Below are 16,186 nucleotides of genomic sequence, written 5' to 3'. Positions count from 1 at the left end.
GATCTCAGATGATTAACTTCCTGCAGATTAATCTGAACGCAAATTGGGCTGCGGAACAGCTTATGGCACAGACGGCGGAAGAGATCAGGGCTGACATCCTTATCGTGTCTGAGCCGGCCACCCCCTATGGCCATGAGGACCGGTGGTGCTTCAGCACGGATCGCAAGGCTGCTGTGGGAACATCACTGCGCTCAGAGCTCAGTCATGACGGTCGGGGCTCCGGCAGCGGGTTCGCCTGGCTGTCGCTCCGGGGGTTGACTGTCTTCAGCTGTTACTGCAGGCCCGGGGCCTCGCTGCCGGAGTATCGACTGTTCCTGGGCGACCTTGAGGCGGCGATCCGTGCTAGAGGGGACTCAGCGATCGTTCTGGCCGGTGACTTCAACGCCTGGAGCGTGGAGTGGGGTTCAAGAACCAACAACCCCAGGGGCGCACCGCTGTCTGATCTCGCCACAAGTCTGGGGCTTACCCTGGCCAACTCGGGCACCTCTCCTACCTTCGTGAGAGGGGCGGCCACATCAATCATAGATCTCACGTTCTATCGAGGTGTGGATCTCATGGACTGGCAGGTACCCGACCTGGAGACATTGAGCGACCACAACTACGTCTGTTTCAACACGGCCGACCTAACCCAGGCCCCGGTCCGTGCCGTTATACCCGCTTACGTTGCCCCGGGCTGGTCTACCAAGAAGCTCGACCCAGACGCTCTGTGTCGTCATCTGAGCACCACGCACCTAGGAGCTACCATCGGTGCCGCTGGTGCTGAGGCAGCGCTGTCTTCGGCTGAATCACTGGACGTGTTTCTGTTCGGCGCCTGTGAAGCTTCCATGCCCAGGAAGAGAAAGGGCCCTCAGGGCAGGCGGCCGGTGTTCTGGTGGTCGGATAAGATCGCCGATCTGCGGCGCCAGTCCCTTGCCCTCCGTAGGCGATACCAAGCCTGTATCAGACGCGCCAGCCAGCCTGGAGTACATGAAGCTAGGCTTTCCTATATTGCCGTCAAGAGGGAGCTCCGTATAGCCATCCGGGAGGCGAAAAACAAGTGCTGGGCTGACTTGTGCGCTCAGGTTGACACCGACCCCTGGGGCAGACCCTATAAGCTCGTGATGAAGAAGCTCGGCGGCCAGAACCCGACTGCGAGCTCCAAGGGTAGGGAGGCCGTCATCGCCGACGCTCTGTTCCCGGCGGCCCCCGTCACGGATTGGGGTTTGGCTCCGTCCCCAGCGGTGCACAACATCTTCCAGGCATTCGATCCGGTCCTGAACACGCTCGAGTTCACCAGGGTCATTCCAGCTTTCAGGCCGGAGGAGCTTAGTAGAGCAGTCCAGAGGCTCGCACCGGGCAGGGCGGCCGGTCCTTCGGGGATCCCTAACGAGATCCTCAGGGCCGTCGCGCTTGCCCAGCCCTGCGCAGTCCTCCACATCTTCAACGATTGCCTCAACGCGTTGACGTTCCCACCACGTTGGAAGAGGGCACGGCTAGTGCTACTTCGTAAGGGCCCGGACAAACCTCCGGACGTCCCGTCGAGCTACAGGCCGATCTGTATGTTGGACGCCCCGGGGAAGCTGCTCGAGAGGCTCCTTCTTCAGAGGCTAGAAGAACACCTGGACGCTCACGGGGGACGGAGAAGAGCCCCGAACCAGTTCGGCTTCAGGAGGGGAGTTAGCACGGAGTCAGCAATCGGCACGGTTCTCAGCATCGCCGCCCAGGCGGCCACCACCCCGAGAAGGAAGAGCCTCTGCGTTCTGGTGACGCTGGACGTCAGGAACGCCTTCAACTCTCTGGGCTGGCTGGTCATTGACGCAGCTCTGAGGGGCATTAACACCCCGGAGTACTTGGTAGAGATGCTCCGGTCCTGGCTGGCTGACAGAACTCTACTGACTGGCGAAGAAATGGCTGAGAGACCAGTGACCTGCGGAGTGCCGCAGGGTTCCGTCCTTGGCCCCACCTTGTGGAATGTCGCCTACGACTCCCTCCTGAAGATGGAAACGCCGCCCGGGGTGCAGCTCGTTGGCTTCGCGGACGACCTCGCGGTTGTGGGTACGGCCGTGACCGGACAGCAGCTCGAAGATGCAATAAATCCCACACTGACGGCCATAGACGACTGGATGCGGAGCAGGGGCCTAGAGCTGGCTCACCAGAAGAGCGAGGCGGTGGTGCTTTCCCGGAGGCGGGCGTTTGTCCCTCCGCGTTTGACGGTCGGCGGCCACCTTATCCCATTGCGGAATGAGATCAGGTACCTCGGCGTCATTCTGGACAAGCGTCTGACCTTTGCTGCACACTCTAGTACCGTCGCTGCGAAGGCGGCCCGTTCGGCTGCTGCGCTATCCAGGCTTATGCCCAACATAGGCGGATCGGCTCAGTGGAAGAGAAGGCTGCTCGCGTCTGTTGTGGAAAGCCAGTTGCTGTACGCTGCTCCCGTCTGGATCTCTTCCGTTACAGAAGTCGCCAGAACTAGGGCGATCTTGATCCGTCCGCAGAGGACCGCCGCCTTGAGGGTAATCCGGTCCTACCGCACCGTGTCGGACGAGGCCGCTCTGGTTTTGGCCTGTATGCCGCCCGTTGATCTGCTCGGACTGGAGAGACAGTACATCGGATTCCGACTGCGCGCCGCAACGGAGCCCGGCGAACAACGGCCTTCTAAGGCGGCCGTGAAACGTGAGGCAAGAAGAATCACGATCGTCGCCTGGCAGGCGAGATGGCAGGCTACCCCGAAGGCGGCCTGGACGCGCCGCGTCATCCCTGACCTGGCAAGATGGCTTGGAAGGACTGTCCCGTGGGTGCCTCTGACGTTCCACATGACACAGGCACTCACGGGCCATGGCTGCTTTGAATGGTACCTCCATCGCATGAACAGGGCCGCCAGCCCTCGCTGCTGGCAGTGTTCGGGCGAGTCAGACACCGTTGAACACACTCTGTTCGACTGCCCCCATTGGGACGGCTTTCGCGAAGCCCTGAGTGCCAGGATTGACCATCGACCGAGCACTGACGACGTTCCGGACATCATTTGTGGACCGGCGTTTGAGCTCCTGCCGGCGGACGCTCACGGGAAGGATGCGATCCTAAGAGAAGCCGAAGAGCGGTTCAGGCTGTTCTACGGCATGGTGGAAAACATCCTTTCAGCCAAGGAAGAGGAAGAACGGGTGCGACAGGCCGTGAACCGACATAATTCACCGTAGTTAAACCGTTGTAATTTATTATATAGCCTAATATTGTTCATGTAATAGCAGCGAGTGGGGGATTGGCCCGCCGCTGCTAATTGTCGTATGTTTTTGTTTTGAACAATAAACGATGGGGGCTGGAGGAGAAGTACTGGCACCATAGTTCCTCCTCCAGTCCTCGATACCATAAGGAAAAAAAAAAAAAAAAAAAAAGGTACTTAGTACAATAACTTAATAATAATACTTAGTAAAGCTCAACAGTCAACAATGTAATGCACTTTTTTTGTATAAAAATATAATACAGAGAATTTTGATTTCAATATTTCGTTTTATATTTTTTCCCGTTATTTATTTTATATAATATGTAATGCTAAACAATTTAAATATTATTGTACTTGAGACCTCCAAGAGTTTACTCAATAAAAATATAAATAATGAGTAAATGACGTAATACTCCTCAGGGATTTTCGTTTGAAATGTTGCGTCGGTGTACTTTTAGTATCGTATTATAGAATAATTCCAAGAACTTGGATTTCAAAATATATCCAACTGATTGCATCTTGTTCGGCTCATTATTACTCTTATATGTTATATCGGTATATTATTACAATTTATGAATAGTAAAGTATTCGTGAAAAAAAAATCAAATCAAACCTAATTGTTTACATTTATATTCAATCCACAGTAAACGGATGGACGAGGGGTGCACTTCGGACCAACATAATATAGTTTTATATATAAGCCTAGGTCTTTTTCTCCCTGCGGCTCTCCTTTACAATTTTGCCTTCGATATTACGTATATAGTTATTATAATATTATCCATGACGTAATAATATATTATTTATTTCTTATATGAGATATCCTAAATCCACTTCTCTCATCTTTCTTGCACCATTGCCGCCCATATTTGTCTTTTTTCTTTTATCCTCACTCCTTCGTTTGTATAGCTATATTGTTCTGCCAATGAGATATTATGTTATTACCGTGTATTCCCACGTCGCCGAAACCCAATTTGCCGAATCCCAGTTCACCAACTCTCAATTCGCCGACATCCCAGTTCGCTGACTATTTTTATGTACATGTTCCCAAATGCAGTAGATACATTATTTAATTATTATTATATAAAATAAAAGTAAATAGGTATAAATTGTTCCTGTACAAACGGTCAGTAGATAAAAGTAAGTATAAATTATTGTTCATATATAAATGGTCAGTAGATAAATTATATAAAAATAAAAGTAATTATAAATATTATTCATGTATAAAATATGGTCAGTAGATAATAGTTATATATATATATATATAAAAGTAAATATAAATAAAAAAAATTATAAAATTATTGTATAATTATATGATATTTGATTATATCGACATAGCCACATAGGTACTCTATTAAAAGAGATTTCTTCTGATTTCAATCTGAAAAAAATAAAAACTTATTACATATATAATAACTATACATAATAATATATAATATAATTATATTATATATTATATAATATTATACATGTAAAAATTAATTATTTTATAATATTTACTTATCCTTTGAATTTTTTAATCTTTCTTCAAGCTTTCGAAAATGCATTTTAGTTACCTAGTGGTTTTGGATTACCGTTTTCTGGGCTTGTAGATCAAGTTCAAAACTTTGTTGTTAATTTTTTATTTCAGTTATCAACACAAATATGTTCGGCTTTGATCGACTTATACTCCGGTTTAAAGCTGCATGCCAAGCTTCTAGGTGGTTAGTTGTCCTTGTCCTATCTGTGTTGAAATGATTATGATACCAAATTTTCCGGTCAAACATACATGCATCACTATTCAAATATGTATCCACAAAATAATACATACGTTTTACAACGCCTAAAAAAAAGTAAATATTATATTTACTATTCAAATTATAATTAAATCGTTTTCAGTTACTTTCATTAACTGGTGCTTCAACATGAATAATTGACCAACACTCATCTATTTCATCGATAGGCGCCAGAGCTAAAGTACATATTCTCCGAACAGTTTTTTTCACTTCATCAATTCATCATTAACAACTAGACTGTCGGCGAAAAGGGAATATTTTAAACATATTTTAAAACTGGTATATTTATCGGTAAACTGAGTTGTCGGCGAATGGGATTCGGCAAAGTGGGTATGAACCGTTATTACAATACCCTTCGACAGCAATGAGTTTCAATAAATCTTCTAATTTCTAATTCTGTCTACGCTTTCATAATAATAATTATTGTCAACGATTCAGCTCAGTACAACGCCCCGCCCAACGCATACAAGTGTTTTTTTTTATCAATTCAGTATGTGCTTATTAATTATAATTGGAGGGACATATTATTATGTCCTACTGACAAGCAAATTAAATAAGCTTCAAATAAATAAAAAGTAATCAACAATCAATTATCGAGTATTATGAATAGTATTAATAATTACATGTACCTATAATAATTATTTCATAAACAAGCAAGCTCAAAAAAAATACATAACCATAAAACCTACATGAATTGAAAATTTGATTGAAAAATAAGGAAAAGTCGACAAATTACCAATTTTAAATCGATCTCTTGACATGGGACAAAGGAAACAACATAAACCGTATAAAGTCAATGATTTTTTACAATTATCGTAGTATATTGGTGGTGTTACCTACTTGGTATCTGACTATTAAAATGTTACGTCCATCTCTGGTACGGTGTACCTGTAGCACTAGGTACAGTACCAAACTGTAGAATGTAATAGGAATTAGATCTACAGGATACTTATAGTGAAATATTTTTAAGTAAAAGTATACAGAAATAAAATATTAATAGTATTGTTTATTTTACTTTACCGATGACCTGGAAGAAATACGCACGAAGCAAGCGATGAAACAATACTCATTCGGCAGACGTACCTATACCGTATGTAGAGATGATAAAATCAGTGTATCCGAATTGCATGCCATCTCTTAGAGGTCCTGTTTGAATTGTATTCCTTGTACTCGGAAGTTTATTTATAATGCACTGATATGCATAACTTAAAATTTATCATTGACTTGCCTAATTTAAAAAATAAAACGCATGGACGGAAACTTACTAGTTAGGCCATGTTCATTTTTTTACACGGTGGTCCATTAAATACCTAGGTATTATCACGGCCGTAGCTATAGAAAACTGACAAAATAAAGATGACAATTTAAAATTAGTAAAATACAATTTAAGACTTTTTGAGCGAATATCATAGACCATTAAAATAATGTTTAAATTTTCTTAACATTTCGGGGGGGGGGGGGGGTAGCCCCTCAGCCCCCCACCCTGGTTACGCCACTGTAAAAAATTGATATGCTGCCTCTATCAGGGAAAATCCACATAATTAAGATTTAAGTCTTCCAATCCTGCAAGATAATATTACGTATAATATCCATCGAGCTCTGGTTCATCAGAAACGAAGCATTTCATATACCGACTTCAAACTCCAAACAATTAAAACCTACATACAAAATTACAAAATCTCACGATAAATTTTTTTGGCCAATTATACAACGCCTAAATCGTGAAACATTTCTAACTCAGCAATAAACCTACACTCCGGCGTCTCAAGCATGGACGCGCCCTCATGATGCCCTATCTCAACACCAATAATACATTAATAAAAAAAAAGCAAAAAATACTACACCTAGATAAATTAATTATTCTTTTTTGTACAATTATATATTTATTCATCGATGAAAATAACTGAAATTGTTTGTAAGTATTGTAATTAATTACGCTTATCAGTTGTTCTAAATGTTAAATATTGTTATTATCTTATCAACAAGTTTTATGATCATGTTGTCAGGAACACTTTATGGTAATCATAATAAAAAAAAATCAGAAATTAAACGCAGGTTATAAAATTATTGCATATTTTTAGTGTGGCAACTGACAAGTTAATTTTATAAAAGTTAATAACTTCAGAAAACGTATTTTTAAAAACCATAATAATGCAAGAGTTAATTTAGAGTAAATTCATATTTAAAGCCTTGCAACAAATCCTGATCCTGATACACCTTAGTAGTTAGTGACTAGAAATGATTTTAATTTAAAATAATGTGTAATTACAATTCATTATAAATCACGTTTAGTTGTATTATCAAGTTAATTCTCTAAAAATATCAACTAATATTTTTTTCATATCATATTATTCAGCATATATAAAACAACTGTCATATATAACCACAAACTCATATTTCTAATTATATGTTGAAGGTTGAAGGATTTATTATTATTATTTTTATCATCCTACAAATCAGACGTTACTAGACAGTTAAGGTTATTACATAGGCACTACGTAGATTTAAATATATCAATATTTTAGCTAGCACTGAAGAGATAAGAATAAACTATGCGAAACTAATATAATAAAAGGGCAATTAAAACTTACGATAAATTAAATAGGTACCTAATAAAATTTTTAAATCATATCAATTAATACAATAGTTATACATACAATTTAAATAATAATAATTGAGGAAATGAATAAATAATAATAATATAATTAACGAGTCATAAATTCTTAATTAATTAATAAACATTGAAATAAGACAATAGTATGCACAATTGAACAATTGATTAAATATTAATTTTTTTTTTTTTTTTTATTATTACTTTAAAGCCTCAACAACTAAGGTTATTAGCTTACATATTTTAAAATATTACTTATATTAAATATTAATTATATAGGTACAAAAGTATAAATTTACAAAGCGGTAGAAATAGTAAAAATTATATAATAAAAAATTATATCAAAGAAAGAAACATAAAATCTAATATTTGATCTAATTATCTTTTATTTCTCTGCTTTTTGTTATCATATTTTTCCCTCTTCTATTTCTTTTACCTACATTTATAATCCACTATACTCACAATATAACTGATTTAGTGTTTTATTTACATCATGTTATTTTTATATAATATCTTCAGATTTAAATACATAAATAGCTATTTAATATTTGTATATATATATTTTTTCTTTTTTTCTGTTTTATCTTATTCATACTCACATTAGGTACTCGTAACACATAATATTATGTTATTACACAATATTTTTATAATTGGAATTTATTTCCTAAATAAATTATTATTATTATATTAACAGCTTGACATGATGTAATGTGTGTCTGCAGTGACGTACACATGGTAGATTGGATGTTAAACCCCCCCTTCCTACCCTTAGTAATTTTTTCACTATACGTAAATGAATATAAAAAAAAAATTAATAAAAATTAATAACTGTTCATAATTTATTTGTTAAAAAAACGAAAATTAAAGATACGCGATGAACCGCAGATTTTATTTTGAAAAACCTGCTAACTAACTGAATTATATCGTAGAAACCAATAAATAAACTCAGATAATGTATTGTACCATTAAGTTTCATAATCTTATATAATCAATAATATTATATAGATAATAATGTAACCATTAATTTTTATAAAAGGTCAATTAGCTCTAATTTTTAAACCAACAAAGTTAAATGTGAACTGCTGAACGTTACGTTTGCTATGCTACACACTTATTGTTAGGTACTTGTAAGACGGAGACAACTAATGTGTGTGTAGCATCTTATTAACACACGTATCTAGTACAATTATATACAATTATATGATTTAAAAATAAAACAAAACTCCTTATTTTTTCATATAACTTTTGTTAGGTAATTTATAACTGCAGGTTTGAGGTCTGAACTTGTATTATTTCACTTGAAGTTAAATATTTAATATTTAGCTCTCTTCGTGAAATTGTTCAATGAAATTATGAAAAAAAAAATCATGTAAAGTTGACGAGCAAAAACCACAAAAACTGTTTTCAATCTATTACAGACCAAATACGTAATTGAACGTCAAAAAGTTTTGTAGAACTAAAAATGTTAATATTATTCTCATGTTTTACTACCATTTATGAAAAATAAATACTTGTGTTTACAGATAAAATACATATTATAAATAAATATAGTTTTAAAAATCGATGTCCCTAAAGGTCACCACTCATCACCTGCCAAGTTGCTTACTACCTTCAGATTACTCATTAAAACAATATACGTCACACAATATTACCCATCAAAGCGATATCACATCATACCGTTTATGTTATATTAATAAACAGTCTAGACATAATAAAATATTATAGCCGATGATTTAACTAATAATTATAGAGCTGGATACTACCGAAATCGTGATTCATATATGCATGCCTATTATAATATAATAGTAACAATCAGTCCCATAAGCGTCTCCAGACATTGTTTTAATGGGGGGGGGGGGGGAGGGAAATTAATTTTAAAAATAAATAATGATTTTTTTATATATTTTATTTATAGTACATTATTATGTTCCGTCATTATATAAATTAGGTATTATAATTAAACATTATTTTAAAATTACAAATTTAAAATCCTAGGACGGCAAGTACGCTGTCTTTCCCCCCTTTTGGGGCGCCCATGGTCAGTCCAACGAATTTATATAATGCATGTTTAATAATATAATGTCGAGTGTTTGCGTATAATAATAACAATAATCAATTAATAATTTGAACGTTTTTAAATTTATTGAATAAATTGCCATATCACGTACATCACGATACGAAACATATTTTTACAAAGCATTATATAAAGTATAAAAACTTCATTTTTTTTTGCGTTCAATAAACAATGGACGGGTAGGAATTATTCATCACAATGACCACACTCGGTCTCTGCAGGTATAAGTATAACGTGTAAGTACTTAACTGCACAAAATTTCACGACTCTTGTCACATAATAAAATTAAGCTTAAAATATCGATCGTACCTACATAATATTTATAATTTATTATTGTTCTAAAAAATTTTATTTTGGACATTGGTCATACCTATTATATGCCAATTGTATGCATGCCAGAGGCGATACGCATCCCCATATTATTAATTATTAAAATTAGAACGAATGCAAAATTGTAATAGCATTTAAATTTTAATGAAAAAAAATTTAAAAAAGCGGAAAAGTGGATATCGCTCTATCGTACAGTTGGTTGCAAGTGGGTCACTATAATGGATGGAATTAAATTTGAATCCAATGCTATTATATAATCATTGTATACGAAAAATTATTGAGCGGAGACGATTTATCTGTATCTGTATATATAATTGATTATTATTACTTATTAATAGGGCTAGGATTAATTTTAATTTTTATATTTTTTTTTTATATAAATATTTATATTAATATTTATATTTTTATATTTTTCCTTAAGTCCAAATTGATGGTTGTCAGATTTATCCACGATTTGGCTTATTCTCGTTTAAATAGAACCAATTTTTTTCTTCATATTTTTGCATATTTTTAACATAATGCATAAATTGCATATTCATAGATTTTTGAGAATTTGGTTTTTTTTTACTTACATTTTTAAATTTTTATAAGTTATTGTTAATTTTAAATGGTACTTCACGAAATCGATAGTTTTTGGTTTATCCGTTGAATTTTCGTAAATATGTGGCATAAATACTACCTATCTTATCTTAGGTCGGATAATATCCATTCGTTACCTTATCGTTTGGTCGGACGATTGATAGAATTACTTACACATTGTTATACAGTGAGGCGACACAGAACAATATTGTATTAGTATGTCATATGTTGCGTAAATGTGTGGACGGAATAATAAGTTATTATTAATACTTATTAAAATATTTGACTTTCAGTTGGACATTTCTAGCTTAAAATAATTTGCGAATTTTCGTGATTTTTACGTATTTTGTCAATTCAAACTTTGAATGCTTATAAAAATTGTGACCATGAATTTATTTTATTTTTCAACTGCAATTAAAACAATATGCTAAGAGCCTTGTGTCAAATTTTCAAGCATTTCTACCCTACAATTAAATTTTTATCGATATTAATTTAAAAAAAAAACTAATAACAATCGAAAATTGCATATGCCTATAAATAGTTCAACTTGAATCAAATTTTTTTGAAAATCGCACGGTGGATAGAATATACTTATATAAACATTTGGTGAAAATTTAATTTATCGATGGTCATTTGTTTTAAAGTTACATCAAAAACCAAGATAAATTTTGTCGAAAATTGGTTGTACGTAAAAATTCCCGTTTTTCCTTCATTTTTAGTTTGTTTATCCCAATTAATTTTTTTTATTTTGACTCCCCCCCCCCCCCCCCCAAAGTACCAACTAAATTCACTTTCTGATCTAACAAGGTACTGAAGTCAAAAATCGAAGCATTTTTACTGCCCCAAATCGTGATGGTAGACACAAAAAAAAACACACACACACATCATGGTAAAAATCAGAATCTATGTCTATTATATCTAAAAGTGTATAGTCATAAACTTACAGCAAAAGAATATTTTTTAAAGTTGGTTTATTCAGTTTATTGTATTTACAGATTACTAAGAAATAAACATTAAAATATAAAATATAAATAATAGTATATTATAAATAATAGTTATTGTTTAAAAATTAATATGACGTACCAATAAAATACCTAATTTATAACCATTAGCATACCGTGACCCGTTGACCTTGGTTAAATGGTTTTGATAACAATAACTATATCGTATTAAATAATATTTTATTATTTTTTGTCATAAATGACAAAAAAAATGTACAGCTCATAGTTAAAACATAACTTTGAAAACTATTACCATACCATTTACTTTATTTAATTTATAACAATAAATATAATATAATACAATGATCTATGAAATGTTATAGCCAAAAAGGGCATGCCCCCCACACTAGGACCATTATATAACCTTATATCCTACCCTAGAACCAATTCCAAATTACGCCACTTTGAACGAATACCTACGGTAATTATTGAACTTTTCACTTGACACTATATAATTGAAAACTATCGCCGAGCCAACACCTTCTTGCTTAAAAATCAATAAACATTAATTTATTATACTGCGTTTGGTAGCAGTGATCTAGCGCTATGCAGGTTTCTCATCGTCAATGTTAATATTATTGTCTTTTGCACAAACTTTTCATAATATAATATTATTAACTTATACAATTTGTAAGTAGATTGATGCGCACTTTTCGGTTAATCCAAAGCAAAACTAAAATTGTTATCTTTTTTACGTGTTGGACTGTACCTACTCTACAGAAAACGCCAATCATTTATTTACGACACAATTTACGGAAATAAATATTTTAAGATTTGAATTAGTAAGTAATTTTCCGGTTAGTATTATTAATATATTATGTATACATACTTAAATACAAGGTGATTGCCACCTATACACAAATTTTAGATATATTATGGGCTAAGGAGTGTCTTTAAACTTTAAATTTAAACTTTGTTTTTCTGATAAGAAAACTCCCTTTTCAATTGAAATCATCTAGTCTATAATTTTAAGTTACAGACGTAACAGAATAAAAATTTTGTATGAGTAGATTTTTTTTTAAATTGAACTTGGTATTTTAAGAATAGAAAATCTAGCTATATGATAATAATGAGTTCATAAAATATAGGGGATATATTATGGTGATTTGAAAATTTTAGTCACCAACAGTAATCTATATCTATCAATAACATTAATTTTTTATATAAATAGCCCAACAGGCTGCAAGTATAATAAATACTATTTCCAATATTACCTTCCATTTTATATTTTTTTCAAACCATATTTAAGAATTATTAATTATTATCCTTAATATATATGCGTATTAATAACTGAGAAACTACCTCATTCGATTTTAAATTAGATACATCAATATTTTCACAAAAATTATTCACAATAGTTTACAGTAAGAAAGTGCGATTCTCACTTAAAAAACAGAACTTTATATCGTTACAGTTACTATACTTAAGAAGAACAAACAAATTAAAGAATTATAAAAAAAATGTCTTTGATTATCTGTATTTAAAAATTCCAAAATACAATATTTAAATAAATTCATTATTTAAGGAAAAAATGGGAATGAGCATACTTGTTGAATCCAGTGGCGTACCCAAGGGGGCGAGGTTAGGGGTTATATCCCCCATTGGCTTTTTTTTGTTAACTTCAACTTATTAGAATTACCGTAGACATATATAAACATTTATATATGGATATGGATATTACTTTTAAATATAATAGTTAAGTTTAATATTTGCATTTATATTAAATCAATGTAATTATTATTGTTTTATGTTATAAAATATTGAATCACCTGAAACTATAATAAAATAGTAAAATTAGCTATCCGAAAAACGAATCAATTCGATTTTTAAATTTTTAATATAAGAATTATTTTTCTATTGTTTATTAATTATTTTAATAAAGGTTATAAATTTTTTTAGTTTAATGTTGTCATTTTATTTAAACAATAGTGTATAGTGTGTGGCTATTTAAATTAATTCTAATTGTAGAATGATACTCAATATGCATGAATGTACATATGTTTAGCAATTTTTCTGTTTGGATAACCATGATTAATTTAAATGTTCTTTTACTGAAAAATGTATAACATATATCCCCCCCCCCCCATTGAAATTTTCTGGGCACGCCACTGGTTGAATCACTCTGTATATAAGTTTAAAAGTTTTATAGTTTAAACGGTAAGAGGGCGCGAGTAGAGGAGGAGTACAAAAACGCCTTGAAAACAATAACGCGACGACTGGAGAGACAATATGGGTAGCCCGTCTTCGGCGTCTTCCTCGGAAGTCCTTATACTCTATAGGCATGTCAAGATCTCAATAGGATTACGTTTTTTATTTATATATATTATAGAGGATTGTTTGGGGCTATAGTCCATAAAATAGGGTTAGTCAAATTATCTTTTGATTATGATCTACTTAGATATAATATTTTTATTTATAACCGATGTAAAAAAAGAAATATTTTTTCATTTCCAAATCGATAAAATCAATTTAAAATTATTTTCAACTATATAATATTGCAATATGACACTCTGGCACATAGGTACACAGTACAATGTTAATTTATTTTGAAATTATTTACAAAAAATTTAGTTAGAAACACTCATTTTAGATTCTAAGCGGATAACGATGAATGTATTGATTTTACAATGATGTGTTTTTTTTGTGTGTGTGTGTGTGTGTGTGTGTATACCTACTACCTACACAATTAGTTGCCGAAATAATACTTCGATTTTCAACTTCAATAGCTTTTATGGTTGGAAAGTGAATCTAGTTGGTGCGTTGAAGAAAGCAATAAATTGCCAGTAGTTTTCAAAAGCACCAGGAAAAAACAAAAAAAACAAAATTAATAAAAACGGGAATTTTTACGCAAAATCAATTTTTGAGAAAATCGATATTAGATATTGGTGTAACTCTAAAACAAATTACCACGGATACATGAAGTTTTTACTGAATGTTTATACAGTCAACTCTTGATAATTCGAAATTGATGGGACTGTTGAAAACTTCGAATTACCGAGAATTTGAATTGTCGAATAGTTCGAAATAGCGAGAGGGCAAAACAAATTCGAATTATAGAGAGTTAAGAAAAAATTTTTTTTATTATCGTACATACATACGTATCAATTATATCAATAAATTGGACGATACATATTAGAGTTATTTATTATTAATTTTAACATTTTTAATTATTTATTATTATTATAACAAATTATTATTTCATTGAAGAAATCTGTAATGATTTTCTGCTTCATTGAATTTAGTTTCATTTCTTCAATAGTATTTTCTATAGTAAATAAAGCATCAAAGACCTCAACAGTGACTTCTGACTGGGGCGAAAAATTTCGAATTACCGAGTGTACTTAAATGCATTGTTTTTGTTCGAATTACCGAAGGTTTTAAATTATCGAAGGTTTGAATTATCGAGAGTCGACTGTACTAGTATGCCCTATATTTGATAAAATTTCAAATTATTTCAAATATTTTTAAGTTATTTATTAACATTTGAAATTTTCAATATTTTTAGTTTATTTTTTTGTAAATAACAATAGAATTTTATTTGTTTGGTAAAAGAACTTCAAAATTTAATACAAGGCTCCTAATATATTGTTACCATAGAATTTAAAAAATATAAAAACACAGTCAATTTTTTTTATAAGCATTGAAAGTTCAAATTTTGAAAAAATACGTAAAAATCGCAAAAAAATTGCAATGTTTTTAGTTAAAAATTTATAATAATGTATCTTATTAAATATAAGATTAGAAAATTCGATGCATGATTCTTCATCGGTTTGTCTAATTTTATCAAATAAAAAATTTCTAACGGAATGTCAAATTAAATTTTTATGAGTAGGTATTTGAATTAGGTACAACATTGGATATTCTTATTTTATTGTTATTCAAAAATGAATAACTGTAGAAACTTGAAATTTACATCGTATTTTTATTTTATCAATTCCTATACTTGATCAAATTTTCAAAATATTTCAACAATTTTTAAGTCACAGTGGTCGCCGCTTATAGTTTTCACTGGTTATAAGAATCGGTCGCTTATGGTGATCAAAAATCCCAGGAACGGAACAAACGGCGGTTGCCTATAAGTGCATTTTTCGTCGCATACAGTGTTCAGGTTTTCGGTTATTGTGATCAGAAATATAAAATATAAATATAATTTACAATAATATTTTTTTGTGTACAGGGAAAACGATTACGAATGACTATTATCTTAATAGTGAACTTTAATCGTCAATCGAGTTAATTTTATCTAATGTAACCCACGTAATGAGTGATACTTCATAATAGTATCGTTCATTCGTACATGTTTGAAACCGTTTTTGTTCTTCATGACAATCACCGATTTTTTACACTTTATACGCAGTTTGTTTTCGTCCTCTAGATACAAAAGGAAGAAAAAAGTTTATTTTCATCCGTCGTGCAGTCTACTATATGTATATTATAAAAAATAAAAAATATTTAATTATTAAAAATAAAAAATAATAATACTACATTAATATAATTTTAATATTTAAATGTTTTTACGTTATTTTCCACCTGTTTTTCGAGTCTCCGGTTATAGTGATCAAAGTACTCTGAACGAGTTGAATTGAGTTGAGAGTTGAAATTTTCCGTTTAAAAAAAAAAAAA

Source organism: Diuraphis noxia, unplaced genomic scaffold (assembly GCF_037042655.1).
Source record: "Diuraphis noxia isolate RWA-SAM2 unplaced genomic scaffold, SU_Dnox_SAM2 contig0001, whole genome shotgun sequence".
NCBI lineage: Eukaryota > Metazoa > Arthropoda > Insecta > Hemiptera > Aphididae > Diuraphis > Diuraphis noxia.
The sequence above is the reverse complement of the archived record's forward strand: the minus strand, read 5'-3'. Positions refer to the sequence as shown.